A 26,474-nucleotide genomic window follows, 5' to 3' on the forward strand; every position below is an offset into this window, starting at 1 on the left:
AAAGGATGATTCCTCAAGTTGCCTTTCAGTTGCAGGAAGTAGAATCCATTAATGATGTTGCAAACATATTTGTAGTCAAGTTCTGCAAGACTAGTTTTCTAGCTGTCTTTTTATGTTATGTAAACTAGAAAGTTCCCAGGGTACCAGCTGAATTGTTCTTTGTGTCTTTGTCAACCTTCAGAACGGTTTTGACCTTCTTCTGCTGGAAGAGATGCTGGTATTCATGACTATACCAGTGGAAATGAGGTACTTCTCAAAGTTAATAATATTCCTAGAATCCAACCTGAAAAGAAATGGGCTCAAATGTAATTAGGGATTGACTATGGGTACCTGTTGGATACACACTCTGGTTCCTTTACTACATCAACAGCGAGTAGCAAAGGCTGGGGATATAACAGAGTGATCACTGGACAGAATGGCAGACAAGAACAGCTCTGAAAGGAATGCTTCACTGATTTCTCAAAAAGAGAATTTTCCATTAATCAACTTCTGCTAATAGCTAAACAGTTACATTAAAAAAGAAAATAAAATTGCAGCCATCATTAATTCAGGATCTTTTCTCAGAAGGTACCTATGAAAACTAGTCCAAAGATTATTACAAAAAGTGAATAATGGTGGGGGAGAGGAATAAGCAAAAGCCTATTTGTTTCAAAATTGGAATGCTCTGGACACCATGCACTCTTAACTGCAGTGGTACTGTGTGTTGTCTGAAAGGGCACAGTTCTAATTACTTAGCTGCCATAACTACCTCAGTGCCTAAGATGTTGTGATTTCCTTTAGATTTTATCTTCCTCTTCTGTTGCATGAAATTGCCATGATACCTTCTGAGCTTTCTGTAATACTTTTAAAATACATTTTTCCACAGATTAACAGTGTGTACTTTGTTTTTTTGTATCTTAGCATTTTTCTCCCCCACCATTCCTGAGAAAAGGGTTGTGGGCTGTCTTGGATGAGCTTGGCACTACCAACACATTGGGTAGAAATCTGCGGGTTTAGTGCTGAATTTAGTTTTGAATGCAGGGAACAGATCCCTTAACAACGATAGAAGCGAAGGGTGTGTTGTGTCTGTGGTGGGTGGACACTTCAACAAGAAGTCTCCATGAACAGGGACAGAACTCCACACTTACACCCATGTGCACTGTGCCAAAGTGTTAGCCAAACACTGCACAACTAAACAGCCACCATGCTATAATAGAAGTCTAAAAAGGAAACAGTACTATTCACTCAGTAATTTCTGATCTGTTGCATGGTTACACTATTGGATTCATTCTGAAGCACATATTTGGGAGTACCCTTGTAATTATCTGTCTGAAAATACAACATTGCCATTTCTGGGTTGGTTTTTGAAGAGTGGTTGCATAAAACGTTATCAAGACGCTTAATACACTGTGCCAGGTTCTTCTTGGGCTGGATTGTTACTGGGAAAATGAACTCAGCGTTTCAATGGTTGTAATGCCTTTCAGCTCTGGCACACTCAGTGCTCAGTATGGGATTCTGCAATATACATCTGAAACTCCAGTAGCTGGCAGGCTTGATGCTGTTGGTATAGGAAGGGGTAGGAAGTACAAGCAGGTCCTGGTTCCTGCCCCTTCCCACATGGCCTGGTTTCTTTGCTCCTCGGGGCTCTGCACACCCAGTCTGGTGCCAAATATATTCTGCTTAACCGCAGGGGTAAGCCAAAACATCCTCCTTGTTATCTTGAACAAGCTGTGGGGACAGCAGAGGGGAAACTCCTTCCCCGAGATGCTCCCGGATACCATGCAACTATATACAACCCTTCAGCAGTGGTTTGCCCCAAAGGTACAGTCTGCTACTGTCTGACAGGCTGTTCCTGTCAAGAAGTCAAGCATTGCTCTGGAAAACAGCCTTGTCTTCGAGTGGTGAGTTCTTTCTCCTAAACCTTGATCCCCAAACCACTGAAATCAACAGTGTTTTGAAGTAAATTTCCACTGGTTTCCATGGTGTAGAGATTAGATTTCACTGCTTTTTCAACTCTGGATCTCAACAATTCCTGACCACCTCGGTCTGGCTCTTTTTTTTTTATACTGCAGGAAAAGAAGATGCTATTTAACATGATGACATCTAAATAACTGGGCACCATGCATGGAAACTACAGCTCTATTGTTAGCTCCATTTCACAGACAAGGAAGCTGTATCTGAAATGATACCTCCAAACTTCAGCAAAGCTGAGAATAGAATCCAAGTTTCATTCTGTAGATACCCTAGTACAAGGAAATATTTCAGCCTCATTTTTATTTACTCGTTTTTCCAAACATCTTGCCGTATCCTCAGTCTCTTGCAAATGCAGCTGTCAACTGGAAATGCTTCATGTTCATTTTCCCGCTACATTACTTTAATATTTTTATTGTTAATTGCAATCATTAACAGTTTGTGAATAAATCAGTTATAGGTAAAAATATACTAATAGGTAATTGAGCCTTTTTATTCTCATGCTGATTGAGGTGCAATAGTACAGCGAAAATGCACTGATATAATAAAAACTTAATGGAGTATTTTTTTTTTCCAAATCTGAACTGACTTAAAAGCCTCAACACTCATAACCTTGACTAAGTATTAGGCTTCTTAAAAAAGAAACTGAGGCCTCAGATTTTCTATTACTAAGGAAGTATCTTTAGTTCAGCAACCAGTCAGGGAAGGCAGTAGGAGAGCTACATTGTAGGTGACACTTTGTAATTGTAGTTTTTCGGTATTTATCAACAGCTGTATTTTCAGCTTGAAGGTACCAATGTTTTTGTGTCATGTAATAAATTACAGAATGTTTACATGCAATTAGGTATGTGTCTACAGAGAAGAAGACACTGGAAACAGGATTTTCCGAAGGCAGTAGCTAGTTCAGAGGCCCAGAGCCGCTGCAGTAGCTGTTGTCAGGGAGGACTGAGTGGCAGTTCTAATTACCAGTGTCTACACAGGTTTCTCATCGGAAGATACAAGCTGTCACGGTCCCTTGCCAATCACATGAGAACTGACCTAGGAGAACATCAACTGAAGGTGAGTGTACATGTCCAATAAATTCAGTCCCCACTGCATTAGCTTATTTTTAGGATTGTCCTGGAAAGACATTCAGCCTGTATCATAAAACCTTCAGCTGAGTAGAAAATATACAGAATGATGATGACTTTAAATTTGGGTTCATGCCCTCTGGGGCATGAATTCATAGTACTTTGGATATGATTTGATAATGTACTGAATGCTGAAGGAACACAGAATCTCTAGATGAGTTCATAAAGACAGAGCATTTATGCAATGTCAGTGCCCTTCTAATCAAAGGAAGTAAAAGAAATGTTATTCTTAATTTTACTGCAAATGTTATTCTTAATTTGCAATGAAACCATGCTTTTTATGTAAGATTTTTCTCAGAAGCAGGATGTGTAAAGTTAGGTTATAAATTTATGCATGCAACTGGTACACTGTTTTCTGATTTTTCACTTTCCCTTGAATGTATTAGAGACTCATTCTTGAACATAGTTTAGACAATACATGTGTCACAAGCAATGATGAATCAAAGAAAGAAAGCATCCAGTAAGGGAAGCTAACTAGACAGGTAGGCCCTCATCAGCATCACATTCTGTTCCATAGCTATAATAACAATAATTGAGTCAGACACATGGATTTTAAGTGCCTCTTAAAGAGGAAAGTTAGGGAGAGACACTGTGGAAAGAAAATTATACACTGAAATGTGGCATCTCAGTTTTGCAGCTGCCAGCCTTGTTCTGTCAGTATCCACAGCTGTTGCCTTTTCTTCTAAAGTTAGCAGAGGATGGGTGAAACCAAAGAGAAGCAGTGCAGGCACTTCAGCTGATCGGGAGGTGTGGGTCCAAGTCCCTCTGTGTAATCAAAGGAAACTTTTAATTAGTTTTAACTCTTGGCAGAGGGGTATTTTATTTGTGTGGACAGAAGATGACACACAGGGAGATGTGTGCATTCCTCCTGTGGATGGATGTGGTCTCAGGATGCTCCTTGACAGCCCTTCTTGCACTAATTAGGTTTTTCAAGTTTTGCTGTTTTGCCATTTGTGTTTTGTCCATCTTGGGCAGCAAACTTCCTCAGCATCAGCTTTCCCAATGGCTGAAGGAGAATATTTGTCCAAAAAAAGGGGAAATCTAGTCTTTGGTGCTGCTGATTGAATATGGTCTTTTAGCATGTATTCCTCAACCACAAAGTTAAACCTGGTGGATTTCAAATCTGGAGGGATGAAAAGTACAAGCTTGTTTAGGAGAACTTGCTGCCATTGGTACCAGTTTTCAGTAGGGTCTTGCAATACTCTCTGTGAGTTTGTGTGAGTTTTTTTAAGTGTCACCTTTCGATGTCATGAGAGTAAGTAAAAATAACAACTACCTTTTTTTTTTTTCTCCCCTTGGGGTTGAAGAAAATGTGAAAACCTGACCCAACATTCAAAACAAAAGTCAAAGACTGAAACAAATCATCCACTTCTTGTGATTTTCAGAACTTTTTGTAAATGCAGTCTTACACTTAAAAGTCAGTCTTCTGCTTTTTGTTATGTTGGCTTGGGATTTTTTAGTTCTTTGTCTTTCCATGTGACAGTCAGCTGCCAGTTACCCAAATTATTAGGAGAGATGAACAAAATGCAGATGTAGATAACGGGAGATATGTATCCCCCAAGTCACATACTCTGTAGTAATCTGGGCCTTGGCATAAGGGCAGGAAGGATGTTTATGGTGCAAAGGTCTGCTGACGTAACAGTGAAGGACACTATAATCACCAAAGCTGGTGTGATTTTGACCTATAAGAAGCAGTCCAGGAACAGAGTTACTGGCTGAAATGTCTTTCAGAGAGATGCAGTTGGGTCCATCCAACAGAGAATATGGGAGTGAGTTAACTTGAGGTATGGATAATCAGGAGAAAAGTGGAAGTAAACCTCAGCTGACAATGTAGTCTGTACTTACCTTATGAGTGAGCTTCACTGGGGAATAGAATATTCTCAGCACCAAATAGGATGATGCTTGTTGATGCTGAACTTTTGTATGAGGCACTTACTGCAAAGGAAAGAAGGTCTTAAGGAAACAAAGGAAATGTGGATGTTTGTGTCATATACAGAAAATTCGCCCTTGCCTGCATGCCAGATGATATCCTTCCATCTGGTGAAGCTGAAGATGCTGAGAATGAGGATAGAAGGAAGGGGACCATACCCCAGTTAGCTCTAGGCACAATATGTAGTTGAATGAAATAAAATATTTCTTGAAAAATGATTGATGAAGACTAGAGCTCATAACTCTTGGGGTAATTTTGTCACTTTTATCTTCAGGGTGGAGATCACTACATGCCAGGCTGCATTCCTTCATAGCATCTGAATCATTCTTATTGTCTCCACAAACTGAAAATGAGAAACAGACTGGCAGGAAAGTTAAATATTCAAGGTGGAAAGAGCAGGGAAAAGCCTGATATTTTTAATTATTTTTTTTTAGATTAAAAGTTTCTGTTGCGTTCTTGCAGACAATAATACACTGGATTTTATGATTCCTCTATTTAAAACAAGACTAGATTTCCCTGTATTTTTAAGAGAAATAAGAGCACCTGAAAAAAGGGCTTACTCCAGTGCTGTCTATTATCCAGCCTGGCTTTCTGTGAGCTGCACAGGGAAGAAATATTTCCAAGGCACCACTGGTTGCCATATCCTGTATGCAAAAAGATTCCATAAATGTCTGAAAACAGATGGAATGCAACTTTGGAGGAATAAATGGATTTTTAATTTTCTGAACATTTTGGATTCCATCTGGTTGAAGTAACTTAGTGACCTAGTAGAATACTTTTACCTTGCATGTAGAATAGATGGAAGTACAGCTTGCATTGCTCTTGACTGACACACATTCCCCATTAATACACAGGTTTTACCTGCTCATACATTTGCTTACTTTCAACTCTTTTGACTGCATGACAAAGGACACCTGATGCACCTCTCTTCCTGCTTGTCAGATCTAAATGTTGACCCCCCCAGTCAGTTAATGATTTGGGTTTGCAGCTTGTAAGAAGGAGCTCTAAACCACCTGCCTAAGCCCACCTCACAGTGATGGGAGCCTAAAGAGATAATATACTTTAGACTTTTTTTTTTTCCAAGCATTGACACATGTCAAAAAGAAAAAAAAAACAAAAACAAACAACAAAACCCTCCTAATTTTCTGTGTCCTGTAAAGTATAAAGGCAAAGAGTAAGAAGGAGCAGAGACTTTGTGTACAGGTACCGATAAGGTGGATTATTTCTGTTTACTGCTCTTTTTGTTACTGCCATTTAGAATGTTGTTAAACATATAAGAGTAAATACATGTGTGTTTTTAAGCAGGAAATAAGCATTTCTCTATGAACAGGAAATACAGGGAAATTGAACTCACAAGAAAGAAGTCATAAAGTATATTACTCTATATAGAAAATGGAAGACCTAGGTTTATGGAAAAGACACTGGTTTTGTGGCTGCCTCAGTGAAAACTAAAAATCAAACATGTTCACTGTCCTTGAGAGAGACAGTGGGTCTTTTGAGTCACGAGTATTAAGACTGTACTTACTAGATGCACTGTTTATGAGGGTAACTATTTATGTTGCCATTCAGAAAGTTCTACTGAGGATAACTACTTTCATGCTGATAAGTTCATAATTGATAGTTAGTAGGATATTGAAAATGTGTTTGGTATTAGCTTTCATAATTTTGGCACATTTCTCAGTTTTCTTGCTATGAATATGGATGAAACATTCTGCCGAATGGGGCATAACAGTCCCCTTCCCCCCGCTTTCCCTCTTTTTTTTTTTAAGGGATAGTAGTGAGACTGGAAGCAAGTATATTTGCATTTCATTAAAAGCCATTGCCTTTTAGAATCACAAGTTTCAGTCTAGCAACAAAGGCTGAGATCGTTGTAGGATTTCACTTTTGCTTGACACATTATTGCCATGTAAATATGTGTTTGGTCAGTCCTGAATAGGACAAAATATAGCATTTCCACTACAAATAACTTTTATAAAAATCTCTGGTCACTGTAACCCCATAATTCAAACTAGGCTTTTTTCTTCTCCCTGAAATTTGTGATGAAGAACTTCTGACGGCTGGCAGGAGCACATGCTGACGTTGCCAGCAAAATTCTGGATGCGGCACAGTCGTGTTTTGAGCGTCTTTTCCTGGGATCCTGTAATAACCTTGCCTTGTATGGCATCGAGACAATTGAATTATCTTTTGCATTATGCACTTACATAATTGCATTACTGTCTCTGAAGCCTTTTTGCCCCCATTAATGATTAAAACTGTTGTTATACAAATTCGGACTTGGGAGACATATTTAAGCCTCCTTATACAGAATGTTAGCGGCTGAAACACTCACCGTCTGCAAGCATGAAGGATTTGCCATTTTGTGATTTTCTGAGGGTTTAGAGTTTTGTCAAGAGAGAAGTCAGTATCCTACTAATAGTAATGATCACATGTTCTCTCATTTGTATATTTGAGAAAATTACCAATATAATGAAAACAGCTCCATCTAAATAAGTTCTCGATCCACAGTTAATAAAACAGTATCAGCCCTCAGAGATCTGGAATTTCTCTGCAAACGCTTTTAGTTAAACAAAGCATTTTGTGTACCTACTGTAAATGTGGTATTTATTTTTTCATTATTCATGAAACAACTTTAATGTCACTGCTGATTTTCCTGGTAGAATGTTCAGCTCCAGCATACCTGAGCTCATGCTGAGTTGTAGCTGAAGATGTCATTCACAATAAACATGAGCTGCTGTGACAATACGATGGCAGAAGGTGAAGAATCTCCTTTCTTGTGTAAGGGCGTGCATGTGTCTCTCCCTGTGTGTGAGAGGGAAAGAAAGAGAGAGATTTGATTGTGTTTACAAGATTCATTCACAGCACAGCAGGCAGTAGTCACATTGTAATATTCACCTTAACACAGATAATTTGATTTTCAACCTGGTTATCATGCATTTAGACATAACGATACATGAAAATACATGCTGCAGCAGTGCATTTTAAACAAGGTTGCACACTTTCAGTCGGAATACATTAGAGGTGAGTGTTGATTTTTGCAATTGCAGAAGTCCTGGAAGGCATCATTCAGTGTTCAGCGTATGTTATAAAATTACTAAGAGAAAAGCCAATTCAAATGGTTAAGTCAAAGAGCCCGCTTCCACTTCTGGGCTGAACTTAACAGGATGGGCTTCCCCAAATTTGACATCTCTAAAGCTATACAAGTTTTCCCCGTTTGAGAGTCTCAGGTACTAATGTTATTTCTTTTCTGAGTTCCAGGTTGCCTTCTGACTGGAAAATGAGCAGTCAAAAAGTCCCATGGCCTTTCTGCTCTTTACACTGAAAGGAAAATGAGCTGCCTGGTCATAGGATGAACGTTGTCTTGGGTCACCATCGAGATCCTGACCTGCCTAACTGATGTGACACTGGGAAAGAGGTATGTTGATGCCCATCAAGAGCAGAGCCTCATTACTGCATCCTGGAGCAGCCTGGAAGATAAGGGGATCTATCAGAAATTTAATTATAGTTGTAACACACTAGCCTTCATGCAAGACAAAAAGGAATCTGCTGTTTTCTCGACGAGATTTCAAGCTCAACTTAAATCTAAAGAGTGTGGATGTGGTTGGGCATGATTTTGTCATTCACCTGCAGCACATTTGCAACAAACAAAAGCAGGCATCATTCTCCTAAAGTCAATAGGGTCAAGCATGTTTATACAAATGGGGCATTTGGCCCAAATCCAGTTGTCTTTGCAGTATCACACCTCTGAATCTTCAGAGGATTTCACAGAGTCATTAATATTGAGGCTGTATGGTACCCAAGGTAATTATCCATTACTTCTTGGGCCTGGCCCAGGAATTATTCCACAACATGTTGCCTCATTAGTATAATATAATGGAAAAAAAACAACCCAGAAACAAACTAGGAATGAGAAAAATAAGGGTGCTAAAAGGAGAAGAGTGTGAAGAAAAACACAATGGGGTGAGGTCCTCTGACGGTGTAAATCAGTATCACCTTCCATGAAGCTCTGCCAGTTTACACCCTGTGATGCTCTGGCCCATGATTATTAGGAAAGTATGTTGTTGAAATGCTGTATAATGGCTTCCATTACCAGCCCATGCTAAAAGAAGCAGCTGGTGAAAGTTATGTTTATGTTCCACAGATGGATCGGCAATGGCAGACACATAGCTCTGTGTCTGGTAAACAGGTGTTTGACTTTATATTCACTAGCTAGCCAGAAGAAGTCAGATTCTTGGTGAGGGGTGTAGGCAAAAGAGATAATTTAGTTGTTGAAAAGGAAGAAACAATTCTTTTTTGTTGCACTTTATCTTCTTTTTAAATGGCGAGTAGTGTCCTGAAATGAATCCTGCCTATTATCAGTATGGTCTTAAGTGACCAAGGAGAAAAATTAGCAGAGGGGCAAAAATCACAAAACTGATGGGGATATTCAAATGATACTGTCTCACCTCTTTCCTTTCTTGACCATTTTCAGTGGGAGAGGAAACACTTTAGCTTCAGGCAAAAGGAAAGGACAGAAACTTCCCGTGACAGAGGAGCAACTTCACCAGTAGCTGCAGTGCAGAACAGGACTAGTTGAAATTACAGCAGAGTTTAGGTATGCCTTTGCTGGGAGGTGGAAATATGATCCTCTTTTTAATAAGAAATGTTTTGCAAACCAATCCCAACACCTGTGAATTTAATACTTATGGGTGCGCAGCCAGTGCAGAAGGAGAACAATTTTTTTTGGCTTTTCGGCTTACTCAAAATAAACCATTTATTTTGACTGTGTTTATTCATTTCTTAATGCTCAGAAAACCAGATAGTGGCTGGGATTTTTTCTAGTCTCTGGATGACAAATACTTCTAGATGAAAGAATGACAATATGTAAATTCCTGGGTGAATATCATTCAGGCTAAAATTCTTTAAACTGAGGGCTTGGGAGCATTTTCATGGATACCCGGCAGTAGGCTGAATACTCATTAATAACTAGTATTGTGAGTCTGTGAATCATAGTGATCCAAATTCAGCACTTCTAGTTGCAAATCAGGGTATTATTTTACTTTTACCAGCTCTAGGGAAAGTTCTTTAATATGTAATGCAAAGAAGTAGCCTAAGGGAATAGAGCTGGCTTGCAGCATTTTCCTAGAACTTCCCCACACTGCTATCAGGTGTTAGTCCTTCTGGCAAAAGGTTAAACACATCCTGCTGGCTCCTTGAAACCAGAGGCCAAGGTGGGCACAAGTGGTTCCCTAAGACAAGTGATGAGTAGAAAGACCAGCTGGGATGACTGAAGAACCCCAGGTAGGTCTGAAGAACAGCTCACCCTCAGCGTTGTTAACTCGTTATCAAGGCTGTTTTATTGAAACCAAACTCCTCAAAGGGGCAGCTTTGGAATTGGTGTGTTATGCCGGGAAGGTGGCTGTTTAAATGAAGTGTGAGCAGTGCGTGTTTTCGAGCTTCTGTTGTGGATGTAATATATGAAGGAATAGTGAGAGCAGCAGGTGTTGTTGAAATTTATGGGGGAGCGGCAAGCGCAGGCGGCAGCCCCACAGGAAGAGGAGTGACAGTTACCGCAGCAGATGGTCTTGAGAATTATGAACATGGCACCTATCCCCAGCTGCCCCTATAACCCCGTCCTTCTTGAGCAGGAACCAACAAGATGTTGAGTCCAGGCCTACGTGGTCAACTTGAGCAGTGAGACTGGTGGTGGTCAGGGCAACCAGCTGCTCTAGATCCATGCTGAACAAGCCTGACCCAAGCTGTGCTTATTGATCTCTGAGCAGTGGTACTGCTGCTGACTGGGAGAGGTACATCTTGAACCAGTTGGGAATCCCAGAATAGAAGTACTGATAAAGGCTCATGGAGGAATTTAACTACCCAGACATCTGCTGAGTAACAAATACAGCTGAACGTGCATCATCACAGAGGTTCCTAAATTATAGTGAAGACAACTTTATGATCCAGAAAGTAGAGACTCCTGAGGAGAAGCCATCCTGGATCTACAGGAGTATATTAATGAAATTTGCAGATGAAACTTTGCAAGTGCATTAAAAATACAGCAACACTGTGTTTTAGGATTGACTTTAGCAGTGTGTCATATGTGTTTATAACAGACTGTCTTCCTCATCCATTTATTAATTTTCACTGTTTCACAAATAAACAACAGTTCAAGCCTACCTTCTCCTGTCTTTAAACCTGTTTTCATCATCCTTGCAAGACAGACATTTGAGATTTGCAGACTCTTTAACTAATACGTTTTGCGAACATCTCCCTTGGACAGCACACAGCTCATGTCATGAGAGAATGAGAAAAATGGATAGATAATAGCAATGTGCCAGTTCCCTTCAAAAATGCAAGTGCATACCTTTGCAGAAAAAAATCATTTGAAACAAATGTTGAAGAGGATGAGGAACCTTAAGAAGCCGATATATTGGAAAGATAATAATGAATAGCAAATAAGACATGAGTTTTCAATAAGGCACAATAGCAAAGGAGACCTATAAAATTTTGGAGTACAAAGAAAGAGGTATTACGTCACAGGGTAAAGTTCAAATGGTGATTTTTTTCCCCTCATTGTTGGTTTCAGGATATATAAAATAGTCTAGTGCTCTGAAATGGGCAACAAAAAGGTTACACTGATTATAATGATGATCTTCTGACAGTAAGACTTATGGGATTTTGAAAAATATTCCAGAAGTTTTGATTTACAATGACACTTACTGGAAAAAAGAAAACCAAACAGAAAGCCCACAAAACTCGATTTTTATCCTGAAACAAGGGTATCTGTGAAATCTTAGGGGAAAGAAGTCTCTTAAAATTTCTCCCATAAATCAGCTAATCGTTGTCATCCTCAAAGAAAAAGCAGCCCTGAATGAATCCTGCTTCATTCCTCAGATTCAATACAGGGATAATGCCAGGTTTACTCTCTAATAATTCATTTCCTTACATCTGAAGAATGTGTCTTTTGAAAATTTAGGGAGAAAAACCCACCAACTTTGTGGGTTTTTTTTTTTTTAGTTTTCTCTATTGCCAAGTTTTAATCTGGTGCATTCATTTCTTCATTACTGTTCTGTCCCAGAGTTTATTGTCTCAAACACTATGCAGCAAAATCTTTTTCTCTTCAGGAAGGTAACATTTCCATTTACATTTGCAATAGCAAGATAGGATAATCTCAGTGGGGTGTTAACCTTAGAAATCTTCCTGCTAAAAACCTGTTCATTAGCTTTGTGATAATGTATGCCCCTGTTATAAACATTTTCAGAAAGGAACAAAACTTTTCACTTGTCCACATTGATCCTGACATCTGCAATAGATCACACAGAGAAAGAAATCTATCTCCAGAAGTGATTCCAATTCAGTATTGTATTAAGACTTACTAAGACTTCTATCAAGTCATTCCACTCCACCTTAGTGGATGTAATTAAGCATCTAATGCTTAATAACATTCATGGTCTTCAGTCTTTGCTTTTTTGAAGATTTTAGACTCCCAAAAGCATCACCTAAAAGGTCAGTGAGGGGTCAGGGAGTGTTCAGCTCTTTGATGAGAAGGTACCAAGAACTTCTTGTGATCTTAATATGCAACTTCAGTACATGCACACAGAATAAACAATCTCAAAAAGACTGATCTCAGTCCAGGCTCAAGCAGTAGTGGAAGACTTTTTTGTCAAAAGTGCAATCTAAGAACTACCTTTGCGAGCAAGGAATTTGGAAGGAGATGAAAAAATGAATGCGAATCCCTCTCTGGTTATTATTTCTGTCTAAATTCCAGTTTGAATTGAACTCAGACAAAGAAGATTGGAGACAACCCCATGCTATCAACAAGATAGCAGCAGTGATATACAAACCACCTTTAATGAATTCCCTTCATGTGTCCAGGGAACCCTTTTAAATAAAGCATACAAGCACCAGCCGGAAGGCTCTTCTTGCTTCAGGCCAGATGGATTTGCTTGCTGTTCTTGCTCAAAGTTAATTTTAATCTACAAAACCAGTCTCCTATTAAGAGACAGAAACAAAAGCTAAAGGTAAAAAAAGGGTGACAGTATTTTTATCAACCTGAAGCTTCAATTTTTCTGTCTGCTGCACCTGAACAGGCGTATGCAGTCACTGAACTGAGTCTCTTCAATGTTTCAGCACTGCAGTGGAAGAAAAGGATGGTAAGAAAAGTCACTTGTGGATCCCAGTTTCTATGAGGGAAGGTGTAAAAGGCTCTGAACTGTCCCTGAGCAAGGTTATTAACTTGAAAAGTACTTAGCTGAAACTCTTTCCTGGTGCATTGACTCATGCCCTCCACTTCAGCAAAGCCAGATTACAGTGATTTGCCAATGATTTTGCGGCTGCAAAATGCAGGAAGGTATTTTAATTGCATTTCCCCCTGTGATCAGTTCTGTTGCCATATTCCGTGGTTGAAATCTTATTGGAATGCTTTAAATAGAACAAAGAGTTGGTTGGCTATTCTGCCTTATCGCCCTTTCTCTTCCACACCCAAACTGATCCAGATAATTTGAATGGAAATGCTACTTTTCTCTAAAAGGCTTTTTGCGTAGAAAGTGACTGTAGATGGACAGTGCCGACAGGAATTCCTCATAATCACTGGCTGGGCTTTTCTCACTATGTACATTTCCTGAAGGAAGTATGCTGAAAATTTTGTATCAAGTTTTGAAATGGAGTGGTGTGAACTGACTCAGAGCCATCAAATGCTGATTTACCCCAGCTGAGGTTCCTGAGCTGCACAGAAAAACCTCCTTACATTATATGTGAATCAGCTGTTTGGTAATCAGCAGGATCCAGATTCTGGTGGTTTCACTTCCACAAAAGGCAGGAAAAAGGTTTCTAGCACATTGTGCTTTGTGATCAGCTCTGAAGCCTTGCCAATGGATGAAATTTCAGTTAGGTCTTATTTGCATTAATACAAAGATGGTTTAACTATTTGCAGTCTTCTTGTTCACCTTGAGTAGAAAGAATATCTATAACTTGCTTCATTCACTTTAATGGCCCATCTGGTGGAGGCATAAAGATTGTGATCCTCAGGTCCCTGAACAGCCTTTCAAGATGTGGTGTCTTCACTTATGTCTCCTGAATTGCCTGGTGGAGCAGTTTACTTCTTTCTGTCAAATAAGATGAGTACTTCTGTTACCTGCTTGAGGAGGACACCACTCCTGCAAAGTCACAAAGAAGTATTTAATGTCAGGTACCAGTTCCCATGAAATATTTGTTTGGAAACAGGACTTGGATTTATGCTGAGGAGGAGGAGCAGAGGTGTAAGCACAGGTTGATTAGGTCTCCTTGGTTAGATTTGGTCTAGTTCCTATCTTGTGCTAATCCATCCCAGACTCCTGGCAGTAAGATCCAAAGCAGCATAAAGCAGATAAGAGCAGAAAAAGGAGGGAGCTGGTCAGGGGTGTTTGTAAATAAGTCTGGAACCTGGGATCTGCAGCCTGCTTGGTTATGGTTTTGTGAAAACACAATTACAGCATAAAATGAAAGCAGGCTGTGCAATGAAAACAAGAGGAATGCCATCAACCAGGTTGGCTTGTACTGCAAACCACCCTGGTCAATCATCTGAGATGAATGGAGGTATCCGCTGAATAACCTCACTTTGCAACTTTTATGTGAAGGCTTGATAAATGAAGTCAGGGAGAGGTACAAGAAAGTGATTAAAACCAGCCTGCGCAAAAGGCAATGATAACCTCCCTGAGCTTGAGACTTTTTTTTCCCTTGTGCCTGAGTTTGTTGGATAATTAACCCTTTCATCCTTCAGTCTCTGTACACAAACATTTGTATATTAGTGCAAAGCAGCTGCCTCTTGACAGGAGATTTGTCACTGGTAATAAATTGGACCCAGTGGCAAGGCCAGCCATTTCCAATGAGGATGCTTACAGCCAGGTACCATGATACAGAGTTCCGTAATGGCCTCATTGTAGCAGAAGACCTTTTCCAAAGTTTAGCTCACTCATTTCTTGTGGGGCTTACTCAACTGCCAGATAACTCACTTAAGTGCCTCCTTTCAGGCACCCTTCTGGAAGATCATGCCCCAGGCCACACTGGACAATAGTTTTTGGGGATGCCAGTCTGTTGTCGTAGTGAGCTTGAATGGGACATTATTGTCACTAAAGCAGAAGACAATTCTGGTAGTATTGTCTGGCAGGGGCCAGGATCTCTGTGGCCCTGGAGCTGTCATGTGTCATCTCTTGCGGTAAAATGAGTTACTGATGTGGAGAAAGACTTGAGCTTGCAGGAAAGCATCTTACCCACATAGAGCACAGTAAAAGATCAATGAATTTCCAATTCTGAGATACAGTCCATTGTACTCCTAGATGCTTGCTGGGGTTCAAAAGAAAGGGACTAGCAAAAGGGTCTTACAAGCAGACGCATGCCCAAATGTGGTCAGAGGCAGCTGTTTACAATTTGCTTCCATCATTTTTGATCTGCATAACTGGACTAGGATACCAAAGCAGGCGCTTATGGAAAAGCAGCTGTCTGAGAGTCTGAGTCTGATGGGCTCTTGGGTGAAGATCCAGAAGTGAACATTAACAAAATGTACAGAAGCTTTCTTGGCCAGAGAAGTAAACTTTTCTATGGGGCACTCTCCTAGACTTAACCCAAGGAATGGGAGCAGCCCCACTGCCTGTCTTGAACAAAGCTCTTTAAACCCTTACCGAGAAGCAAAATCTAAGCTGAGAAATGTCAACAGAGCTTTTATGACAGCCTAAAAATTAATTGTCCTCTGAAATGGCAGTCCTCAATTTAGGCTTAATCTCTCTTGCATTACTCAGGTAGCTATTGTGAAGTATCACCCTGCTGGCTGCTCTCACTGACAGTTTCTATATCCCTTCACCACGCCCACATAGGAAGGAAAACAATCACATAAATCCCTCTTGCAGAGCATGCTCAAACTTGTTTCTTATTGTGGGGCAAATTTATGGTCACAGTTACTACGTAATCTTTAAAGAGGACTGGCTGGTGGTAGAAGGTCTAAAATTACAGATGACCTGGGTGTAAGCAAAAGTGGATTTGTTAAAAAATCTGTATTTATGGGAGGAGGGAAAGGGGTGAGAGGGGGAAACTAGATGTTCCCTGTGCAGTTTATGACCTTTCCTAAAATAAATAAATAAATGAAACCCTTCAAGAAAGGTAGAAAAGCAATTTTCATTCTGTGGCTCTAAATATCTGTTTATCCCACTACTATGATGTGAGCATGCCCAGTTGGAATGATTTAGCACTCTACTGATGACTACCAACGGAAGGACTTCATGTGAAAAGGTAGTCTGCCACAGCTAATGGGCTCTTGTTTCAAAGGGATGCTGTGTGTACATTACTAGTGTATGGAGAAGGTGCAGAAAGGCCTCAGCAGACATTAGGAATGGAGTGTTGTTGATGATGAAAAGGCACTTTGCTGTTGAGGGAATGGTGGGAGAGAAAAGGCGTATCTGTCTTTTTGATTAGAAATGCATGCTTCCTTTCATCATCTGAGCTGAAAAATTGGCTTCTGCTCTTGGTTTATGAAACCATTTTTCTTTTCCCTTCCTTCCCAGGTTTGCAAACTCTTTAATAAATTAGTTACTGTGAGGTGCATGGGTGCAACAATCACCTTAGAGGCTTTTCCCAAATGCATCTTTAATATTTTATAAGTATTTAAATAGATTTATTCAATGTGAACAGCCTGATTTATTAACACTGGCACTCTGGCATGGAAAGGGGGTTCAATACAAATTATGTTGTGTCAGAAATTTTTAGCAGCTAGATCTCAATTTAACAACAGATTCTTGGAAGTCAGGAAATAATAGGACCCACCCCATGTTAATATTTAATCAGTATTTGGTGCCAGATAGGAGAAGCTGTTGAATGAACGAGACACAATGAGGGGAGTCCTGTGTTGCATTAAAATATACATCATTTGTGTTCACTTCTTAGATGGAGGAGGGAGAAATGGGCCAGTTATTATGGCAAATGAGAAACTCAGACTTGGCACTGGATAAAGATGCTTTGTCATGCTCTGAGAGCTGACCAGGTGAAGTTGAAGTCTCGCCACAGATAAGTGGGAAAACTGAGTGACCAGGTGTGAAACTTGTTTCCCTTTTTATGTCCTGGGTCCAAAAGATGCCTCATGCATATTCAGAAAATAATAAAGAACAACAGAAACACTGAACTTGACATGATAGTGGAGCTGCTTTGTAAAGCACTTTGCAGTGACACAATGAGAAGGGTGCTACCAAACCTAATACTGTCCTACATAACTAGTGCACCGAGGGTATGGGAATGGTGGATTTACCAGTCCTCTCTAGGTCAGTACTCTGTAGGTTACTGTTTCAAATTTTCCAAAATTCTTTTTCACTCTGAAGTGCTGTGTAAGATTATTTTTATATAGCTTGGTACATTACCCTCACAGAAACAAATTGGTTTTATTTCTGCATGGAAACACCAAACCACTTTCCCAATGCAGATTTTAGGTGTAAATTTAAAATGCAGGCAAGCAAAGTTTTTAAGTGATGTTCACTCACTTGAATAGAACAGATGAACATACGGGCATGGTTGCAAAATAGTTCTACTCATCAGCAGGGCTTTCCTGAATCACTGCACCCAGTGTAGGGCAGTTCAGAAGAGTTAGGAGTTTTCTCAAAAACTGGCAACACCTTATTTCTGCTGAGTACCACTGAGACAGGCCCCTGAAACCACCCTGCAAGGCAGGGGTTAAATAGGTGAATGAAGAGCTAGGAAGAAATCTATAGCCAGACGCAGCAGGATTTGTCCTCTTTTCTCCTCCTTATCCAGTATGTCTCAGATGACACAGATCTTTTCCTGGAATTTTTCAGGATGACCCAGCAATGGAGAAACCCTCCAGTGGTCAAGACTGCCTAGCCATAATTGCATGTTCATGTGCAAGGGCTGAGTTCTTCAGAGGGTGTGAACTAGAGTACTGTGGTTGAAGAGCCTGGAATAACGCTGGTGGGCACTGGCTGAAATTTTGGCCTGTAGCTGAAGCCTTGGTGACAGGGAGCTAGTCTTCGGAGCTTTATTCATTTCCTTTGCTCAGTTAATTATGGTTATTTCTATCCCTTTAAATATTCAAGGTGTTTAGTTACCTTGTGTTCTTGTTTTATTTAAAGAAAGGAAGAATAGTTGAGCTGCTAGTCCTTGGCAATGTTAATATTGCAGAAATGGGACGATGCTCCAGTAAGAGGACTGGGTCAAGACACGAAGGTGCGCCACACATCTGGTTCTGCTAAAGTTTGGTTGGAATAGTTTATTTTAAGGTTAGATTACCAGGGAAGAACCCCTTAGTTTGTGCTGTGATAGTTGCCAGTTCATGCAGGTATCAGGATCTCAGTTCTTTAAGCTGAATATTTGGAAGGATAAAATAAATGGAGGAGAGGAGCAGAATGCTATGAGTGATTTCTTGATGCTATTTATGATTAAATTGAATTTGGTTTTGTGGAGTTTTTAGCTGGGAATGTGTTGATGACATAGTGGTAGATCCAGGGCAAGTTCAGGTTTATCTATGTCACTACTTGCAGATCTCCACCTAATTTGCCACAAGGCAGGCTGGCTGCTCAGGATGGGATTTTTAGTCTCTTCCACATGGTAGCAGTTTTAGCTATTATTAATATATACTCAAATAGTACCTTAAGAGTAAACAGAGATACTATGACCTACTTCGTATAAAAGAGTAACACAGAGCTGCACCTATATCAGCTGTGAGAATGATGATAGTTCAGAAAAAAATAAACTTTTTTCCATTCCAGAGAGGGAGTGTGTCCCTTGGCATGCAGGTTTTGGGGACACAACAGGTCCCAAAGTATCAGCCATGCTTTCCAGCCTCTGGCCAGCAGCTGTTCAGGAGTTACCTGTGTTTTGATGGGTAAAGGAGGCAGGTCGTTCTGCTTTATCCTATGAAGCCAGTCCTTGTATCGTGAAAAAAATGCATGCCACAAAGTTAACTTCTGAATTCATTAATGTACTTTTTTAAACTACTGCAATTTTTAGCATCTAATCTTAATGTTCTTAGTGGCATATTAAGTCTTCACTTAGGCACACTATGTCCAAGCAAGTTGATCTCTCTGGTGGGCGATTTGACACAGTTGCAAGTGAAGGAGATTCTATTACTTTTATCTCAGGAAAAGAATACCATCATCTATTCCAAGTTCAAATACATGTGCATAGATTTCCTCTGAAGTTTTTTTCAAGTTGGGGCTAGATTGGGAAAGAAGTAGAGGAGAGAATGTCAGAGGGAATAGGACAAGTCTCACAATTCAAGTGTATGAAGCTTAACTATAATGGTATTAGGAAATATACTAGGAAAACTATTATTATAAGAACATTGTAGAAAGTTGAAGAAAGTGGTACAGGTTTTTCACTATTCAGAAGTTGATCTGGACTTCTAAAGAATTTGACCAGCCAGAAGTATACCTGAAAGCACTGAAATTTCAGCCTGATTCATCCCAAAGGAGACAGCAATTGAAACAGAAGAACAGCTTCTGCAGTCTTCCATCAATCACGGCCTTTCCTGGAGAAATGGTCTCACTTTGGTCTTCAGGACAGTTACAAGGTACTCCTTTCTATGTGAGTGAATCCAGAGTGGTTATCTCGGAAATCTGAATGTGATTTTAATTATAGTTTTTATTATTGGAACAGCTGTAACCAAGATTGTAACAGTCAATTATATATGGAGCTTTATTGGCAAAGGGTGTTTAATATTAAACAATCATTGCTAACCGTGAACATACCTGATATAATAATGAACTTTATTTGAAAGATCAGCATGAGATAAAGGAGTTAAATTTAGCTGTAACAATAACAATAGGGGATATTGTGAATTCATTTTATTTGGAAACAGAAAACTCTGAATGTTGTTAGATTATCTTTTTGAGAGCATAAAGTAAATGTTTGGTAACCAGAGATTTGTATTGCTAGAGAGAATCACTTTCACTAAAGCTACAGTAACCAAATGTTTAAATGTGCAGGACTAAACTGTCAAAGCATGTAACAACATCTCTAAATATAATAGAAGCAGCTAGAGCTGCCTTTATCAGTGTCCTCCTCTGACAACTGCTTAAGGTTCAATTCTGTTCCTCTTGAAGTCAGTGGTGAATCTCCTGATAACCTGAAATTATTCATGGCATAGATCTTACCAGAGAAGGAGAGAGAATTCTCAAAGCACTGAGAAAGGTATGCTGCTACCCACAGCATGTGAACTATTTATACCCATGCAGAGCAATATTGCCAACCCACAACATTCATAACTGGGCCTTGAGCCCCTTGCAAGAGCCACATAGAAGACAAAAGCTTTATCCCCCCATGGGAGAAATTTTTTTCAGTCTTCCAGTTCTAAGTCACTGGACATCTTTGGCAGTTATAATACCTAGGTTTTCAACTTAACTAAAGGCTCAGAAAACCTCTTACACTATTTTTAGTTTATTTTAATGAAAGCTGACCATCTTTGATAACCAATGGTAGGCTCAAATCAGAAAGGCTTATGTGGCAAAATCTGCCCTAAGCCCACAGCTATGAAGCACTGAGAACGTAAGTGCTGGTTGGTCCTTATTCCTTGTACAGAAGGGTTTGGGTTGTTCTTCTGATTCATTTATTCTAACTTTATATTTGTGATGATGGCTATGTGGGCTGTTTGGCCTAAAGTGTGAGTCCTGGAGCAAGTGAGGAGGCAGGATGCAAGGCTGCTGTGGGACACAGGGACAAGGCAGGATGCCCTGGGCATGTTCAGGACCTCAGCTGTGGGTTTCACCTGCACCTATCCTCCAGACCGCATTTCCACACTGGCAGTAGGACAAGCCACCTCTCCTCATTTCACTCTCATTTTTGCAATTCTCAGAGGCTAAAGTAGGAGCCAGCATTTTGAATTTATATTTGGGCTTGGATCTTTAGTCTCGCTCTCCTTCTGATTGCTGCTGCTTGGACTCAGTGGACCAAAATTCTGCAAACAGACAGTGTCTGTATCAGCACATAAACTGAAATACTCCAACCAGAGCTCCCTTCTGCTTCTCGGTTTCCAAAATACAGCTCAAATTCTCACTTGAGTAACCTGAACTTCTCTGTAATCTATGTATCACTGTGTATGGATGTAATGGACATGTCGCTGCTGTGTGCACTAACATTTTTAAGTCATAGAATGAGCCTGTTCATTAGAAGAATAAGCACACCATGCAGTTTAACTGTAAACTGGAGGGGTTGCAGAGGAAAATGTTTGCTGAAAGGTTATCTGCAATGTAAAAGCAGTTATTTTCCTTTTGCGGATTTTGGGATTGATCTGCAGCAGTGGTATTCTTAATTTTGAGAACTGATTGTCTCATTGTGTCATTTGAATGGTGGGAGGAGAGGAAAGGAAATGGAGAGAATTACTTCTTGCAAGCACTTTTCAGCTCTTAAGAGGCTTTTGTGTCGCCTGTGCGAGCCTACTGTTGGATATTGCAGAATACAGTACTTTTATGCAGAGAAAAGGATTAGAAAACAAGGTGTGGAATATAACAAAAGGCAATATTTGGAATTGCACTGTTAGGGGACACAGCTGAAATCAATGGGAGTCTGATCCATGAAAGCACAGCGGGACAGCACCATATATAGGAAAGCACAATCTGTCAAAATTAAGTGTGTAGTTTATGGTATGCTTTTTGTTTGAAATAACATATTACCTCCTATTTATAGTAAAGCAGACTAAACAGTTCTCTGTGTCTGCATTTAAGATTTTCAGACAGAGAGTAAGGATACCTTTTACCTGGAAACTGTAGAGTCAGAGCTCAAAATTGTTAGCAGTGATATAAATGAATACCTATGATTTTACAGGCATATAAATCTCAAGCTTCTGCTTACATAGCCCCGTTCTGTCTGCAGTATTGGCTGGATCTGAAGATCACTGCTGGAGGACTACTAGGAAACAAATGAACTTGCAATGCATAGTATCTTAAGGGAAACTATAAATGGGATAGGTCAAGGACTAGGCATGTAAGCGACAGGAAAAAATCTTCCTTTTAGTTTATACAACTCCTGCTTCCATGTCTGTGCAGATTCCTAATAAGGAATAGTAACTTTTCGAGGCACTAGGCCTGTACATATTTCCTGACCTTATAATTCTCACAGTTCTAGACATTCCAAGGTAGGGGGTCATTCAGACAGAGTTGTAATTTCTTGTGCATATTTATTTCCAAAGTATCTTTTGCATAGTTTCCCAGTGAAATCATGTGCTGGGGCTGGGGAATGCTAAATAGGTTATTTTTCAAACTTGCATATAAAGGGCCTGTCAAAGTGGAGTGTTTTGGACTTATCAAGGAAAAGTGCTGGAGCCAAACCATGATGTTTGTAGCTTGTCCTTCCCAACCCCGTTATGAGCTGGACTCCCAACCTGCCAATGGAAGGTGATGTAAGAAGGTTAAAGAGCTCTGGTTTTGTTATCGGTGAGGATTTTAAGGATGATAAAAGTCTTGAATGCGTATGTTGGCTCAAGAGGAGTGCAACCTGAGCCTTCTCCCAAAATCTAGATTTTGTTAACCCTTCGGTGTTAGATTTGTGCTCATTTTCCTCCCATTTTGTAAATAAACACACAACAAATTTTAGGGATAAAAAGGTTGTAGAAGCCAAGCCTTTCTGTAAATAACTGTTTGTGAAAGCACATTTTGAATTAATTTTCCTGGTCCTTCAAGACACATACTTTTTTTTGAAGCAATCATACTTATCTGATGAAAGAATGAAAATACATCAGGGACCAGCTAAGACATCATGAATTTTGAATATTCTTTTCTCAAAATCCACCAGCCGAGTGGAGCTAGAACTTATCTACTGTCTAAAAGAGGTTTACACAAAGTATTTGTCTGGCCATTTTCAAAACCAAAAAAATTCTCTGGTAAAAATCCTGCAAATAATGTATTTATCAAGGAGATGCTAAACTTGAGAGGATGGAGTTTGCTCTTAATGCTGTGTAGCCCTGCTCAAAGCAGCAGTGAGGAAGGTTAGTCAGACCTCAGCTTTTATCAAGATGTGTCTAAGTAATCTGAATTGAAATGTGGGCGCTTTCTTTCTGAACTCCAAAAGCATGTAATGCGTTTGGGACTGAGGTTTTCAAGTTCTTGTTGAAAAGTGAGTGTAGACTTTCTCCTTGCAGAAATTCCTGTGAAAGAATCTAATCTTTTTCTAAGCATTTGAAAAAAACGGCAAAGGGAAGATCCCATGGAAATTGGGAGTGTTTTCACAGATTGCTGGTGACAGTAAGTATCATTTTATAAAACACCAGTTGGGCATATGACATATGGAGACAATTTCTGCCTCAGCTATATTTACCTTTCCCTTTGATCTAATGGGAACAGCTCATGTATATTGAGGCTGAGCTTGGCCTACAGTATCCTGTTTGGTTTGTGTATTGGAAGAAGTTCGGAATAGCCAAGTTGACACGGGCTGTTGTAACTAAGAGGGCAAGATGGTGCAATGAGCCTAACTTAGTCATGTGGAGGGACAGTTACGATATGAATGAAATGCATTAACTGCTGCCTTTTTCCTTTATCATTAGAGAATCATTGAAATGTAAGACTGGAAGTAAACTCCATAGACCATATATTCTGTGCTCCTGCTTGAAGGCAGGATCAATTATACAGCCATCCCTGGTAGCCTTTTAAGTAAAATATTACTGGAATGAAGAGATATTCTTTATATTTAGACAGGGGGAATACTGCCAGCACAGTTAGTTACTTACCTTTTGGAAAAGAAGAAAAAAAAACACATAAAAGAGATTATTCCAGCTCTTTAAGGGTGTCATGGCTCAAACCAGGACAAAGGACAAATATCATTCAAATTAGTTTGATGATTTGCTTGGGATCATTGGAGAAGCCTGCCTAGAAGATATAAGTGGAGCATAAGACAGGGTATGTGGAAGTGAAAAATAAGGAGATATGATCATAGAAAGACAAGGGAATGGGTTGAACAGGCTTCCAGTTGAGGTGGTGAGCACCAAAGGCAATATATATGTAGGCAACTGCTGAATGAGGATGTGGAATTCAGTAGTACAAAGAGCTGTGTGTTATGTTTTTGAGCTTTGAATTACCCGGGGACTCTTTCAAAGGTTAGAAGTGAGAGTTTACATGGCTTGCTCCCCTTAATCAGTAGTGGAGATTCGTGTGTATATGTGTGTTTGCTTACACAGCACTGGTTTTGTTCCCCCTGAACAAAAAGGAGGAATAATTCTAAAGTAAGTTTTAAAGATTCTTAAAATAATGTAGAAGAGAGAGAAGAACTAACAGGACTGCACTTCAGGTCCACATGAATCCTGCTTGCCTCAGCTGTAGTAATATCACTGTAAGGCTCCATGTCTGATTGTTCCAAGTTGTTTTTCTAAAGCCAGACCATTTAATTTGCCTTTTGTCAGAGCTGCAGTTTTCTCTGCTCTACTTTTAAGTGTAAACACTAAATTATTTGCAGAGTGTTATTGGTAATTTATTTTATCAATCTAATATTCTTATATTATGAATCTTAACATCACTATTAACTGTTTTGGGTCATTTCTTATTTGTATACCAGAAAACTGCTTCCAGTGTTATTACTTATTGGTCATAATCAATTAGGGAAGTTTTTAGACTATGGCAGTCTTATATAAATACACTGGCAAAGTTCACCTCCTATGATTTCTGACAATTAAATTGTTCTGTCACTTTGGGACCTTCATTAATCTCAACTTGTCATCCTTGTTTATGCAGGTTATAATGGCCTGTGTGTGTAAGTGAAATGAGATGCTAAAAGCCCTTGGCTGTTTAACTCTTTGATGAAAGTCAAGCAGGAATATGTTGTTGAAGGGGAAGGCTGAATATTTTTTTTCATCCCTCAAAATAGCACCATGGAAATGATGCTATTGTTTAATGACTAGCAATGAAGTAAGGCACGGAAAAGTTTTATAAAGGGGTGAAGATAATCTGGTTAACAGTACTGTTATCACAGTCTTTTGTACATCTGCATGAGTGCACGTAAGAATAAAGATGTGGCAACATAGATTACATTCTCTGCCAGGAAAGTGGTATGAAGACATCCTGTTCCAGCAGAGGAATCTACATCCAGAGATTTTCAATAACATTGCAAGATTGGTGCGACCCAGGTGAAGGACATGGCTAAAGTCTCTTGGAACTTTGATATGTGAGTGTTATTAGTAGGCCCTTTGGTTTGGGTAATTCTGACAGACTGATTACTCGGGACCACTGCAGGCATACTTCTGAGGACTTTGGGAACTGGAATGCCATTTTCAGAATCAAATTAAATATTTAAGTTCCTGGGGAAGTTTCTGAAATTTTCTCCTAGAATTTGAAGACCTGCTTTCTGAGGTCTCCAAATGCAGATGGTGATTTATTATCTTCTGCCCTTTTCTGCGTCTTTTAAGAAAGTCTTAAAAGGCTTTTTAGAGTGGTCACCCTACAGCACCAGCACCGTTACTTGTGTCAGCCTCAGGAAGGGCTCCTCCTTGATCCTTCTTCCTGGAGTGGCTTCTCAATACACAACCCTTTAAACTATCATCAGATCCTCACCTGGCACCATGTACCAAAGATGCAGGTACCTTTTATTCTGTGCAGTTCATCAAACCTGGTATTTCCTCTTGGGCAAGTCCGTGCTGAAATTGAAACCCAGCCTAACAGATCTTTATTCTTATTTGTCACAGGAAATGAGGGGCCAGGTCGAAGGAAGCAGTGCACTGTCCCATGCTGGCAAAGCTGGAGATGGAGTGCATGTCTTCTGACCTGCTCAGAGCCTCCATCCATACGCAGCTGGCCAGTGTTAAAATATGTGAATAGCCTTAAAGTTATCCATCTCAAATCTAAAAGGAGTGTAATGATATGCTATTCTCTGCACCCTGAGAAACATACGAGTGACATCCTCTCTCTGAGCACTAATTACCATAATTCTTAGACCAGAGAGAGATCCAGAACAGTGCACAAATTATCGCCCAATATCTTTAATAAATGTGGATGGTAAGTTACTTGCAAAGGTGCTGGTTAATAATCTGGAACACATATTCCCAGATCTAATTCATTTCAGTCAGGTGGGATTTATTAGGAATTGGACTGTCATGCAGTAGTATGAGACAACTCTTCAGGGCAGTAAGTTCACACAGAGGCAAAGGAGAAAGCTAGTGCATCTCATGGTAATATAAATTACTTAGACCATACAGAGACAGACTATTTCTGACTTTTCTAGGCATTTGGATATGGACAACTCTTTGATACTGTACAGTAAAAGCCAGTGGCACCCTTCAGTCTATTGTAAAAATGCCAGTGGGTTAATGGCTAGGCTCCCTAAGTCACAAAGGGGAGAAACGGCAGATCTGCTCTCCCATTTCTGCTTCATGCAGAGTTCACATCATAGCTGTATTTCTTTTTTCTTTTCTGAGATTGATTTGTAAAGAAAACCAAATTCCATATGCCTCAGGGTTGTCCATTTTCAGTGTGACTGCCTTTCTTTCTTGCCCAGAGAGGAAACAAAGTGATGGGCTCCCACCAAGGATGCCTCAGTGTGTG

General features: G+C 39.8%; 1 long non-coding RNA gene across 3 annotated transcripts in view; it reads left to right on the top strand.

Moving 5' to 3' along the window:
- The window catches only part of LOC127382099 (uncharacterized), a 426,409-nt gene that overhangs the window by 360,183 nt on the left and 39,752 nt on the right, over window positions 1-26,474 (top strand). For 2 of the 3 annotated variants that reach the window (XR_007888879.1, XR_007888878.1), the window contains exons 7-8: window positions 2,931-3,009; window positions 8,266-8,422. This is a non-coding gene — a long non-coding RNA (uncharacterized LOC127382099). Of the gene's footprint in view, window positions 1-2,930; window positions 3,010-8,265; window positions 8,423-10,634; window positions 11,111-26,474 lie in introns of those variants that run through there. The other variant, XR_007888877.1, reaches the window with a different exon arrangement.

Source organism: Apus apus, chromosome 3, assembly GCF_020740795.1.
Source record: "Apus apus isolate bApuApu2 chromosome 3, bApuApu2.pri.cur, whole genome shotgun sequence".
Lineage (NCBI taxonomy): Eukaryota > Metazoa > Chordata > Aves > Apodiformes > Apodidae > Apus > Apus apus.